The following is a 1,432-nucleotide window of genomic DNA, read 5'->3' as shown; positions in this document are numbered from 1 at the left end:
TTTTTCCTTTTCCCTTATGATATCTCCTAGAAATACTTTGGCTGCTTGTTAAGCTCTTGAAGATTTGTTCACTTCCTGGGACCAAACCAGAGAGCCACAGCTCTCAGGAATTCTCTAAATTTTTCCTCAGTGTCTCTGCTATCCTTCAAAGTATAAGCTTTCTTGGGATCCTTCAACTGGTCCCCAGCTAAGCAATCTTTACTAATGGAACCCTTCATTATGAAGATGGAGAGGTGTTGTTTTTGAGGCATTGAACCGAGGCCTCTTTTACCTGCTTAGATAAGCCTGAAAAGCTTCCCTACGGTTCTTGCTTGGAATGACACAGTGATGACCATGGTCCCTGCACAAGGATGATATGCAAATTCATGAAGTGTTCCATATAATGGGTGAGACGATGGCACAATAGTTAGCACTGCTGCCTCACAGTGCCAGGGACCCAGGTTCAATTCCCAGTTTGGTCACTGTCCATATGGAGTTTGCACTTTCTCCCCACGTCTGCTCAGACTTCCTCCGGATGTTCCGGTTTCCTCTAGCAGTCCAAAGATATGTGGGTTAGGTGGATTGGCCATGCTAAATTGTCCCTTAGTGTCAGGGGGACTACCTATGGTGAATGCATGGGGCTGTGGGGATAGGGCCTGGATGGTGGCCGGTGCAGACTCGATGGGCTGAATGGCCTCCTTCTGCACTGTAGCATTCTATGATTCTATGATACACTTTTCTTTGAAGAGTTCCACCAATTCTTGAATATAAACTATCTCTTGACAAATACCACCAAAGGACAAATTAGCTCATCAGTTACGTCATTTCTCCATGAGGGAACTTGATCCAAGGAAATTGGCTGATTCATGAGGCTATTTATCATCAATGACTATTCTTCAAGAGGAATTCATTGGCTGTGAAGCGTTTTGCTGATGTGCGGGGTAAACAAATGCAAACCGTATTTTTCAGTTTAAAACTTCCTCAGTTTGAAATACAAGGATTTTTTCCAAAATTCTTTTAAAGGCCAATCAGATAAGAAGATAGGAGCAGGAGGAGGCTATTTGACCCTTCGGGCCTGTTCCTCCATTCATCACGATCATGGCTGATCGTCCAATAGCCTAATCCTGTTTTGTCACTATAACCTTTGATCCCATTCACCCCAAGTGCTATATCCAGCCACCTCTTAAGTACATTCAATGTTTTGGCATTACGTACTTCCTGTTGTAATGAATTCCACAGGCTCACCAGTCTTTGGGTGAAGAAATATCTCCTCACCTCCATCCTAAATGGTCTACCCTGAATCCTCAGACTGTGTCCCCTAGTTCTGAAGTCCCTCAACATTGGGAACATCCTCCCTGCATCTACCCTGTATAACCCTGTTAAAATTTTAAAAGTCTCTATGAGATTCCTCTTCCACCATTTGACTGAATCCAGGGAAAATAATCCTACCCTA

General features: G+C 43.6%; 1 pseudogene; it reads left to right on the top strand.

Moving 5' to 3' along the window:
* Positions 1 to 285: 285 nt before the first annotated feature.
* LOC145352808 (U6 spliceosomal RNA) lies at positions 286 to 385 on the top strand (annotated as a pseudogene).
* The last annotated feature ends 1,047 nt before the right edge of the window (positions 386 to 1,432 follow it).

The sequence above is a fragment of the Carcharhinus amblyrhynchos genome, chromosome 14 (genome assembly GCF_965287045.1).
Source record: "Carcharhinus amblyrhynchos chromosome 14, sCarAmb.v2.hapA, whole genome shotgun sequence".
Lineage (NCBI taxonomy): Eukaryota > Metazoa > Chordata > Chondrichthyes > Carcharhiniformes > Carcharhinidae > Carcharhinus > Carcharhinus amblyrhynchos.
Note: the sequence above shows the minus strand (reverse complement) of the source record. Positions and strands in the feature narration are given on the sequence as shown.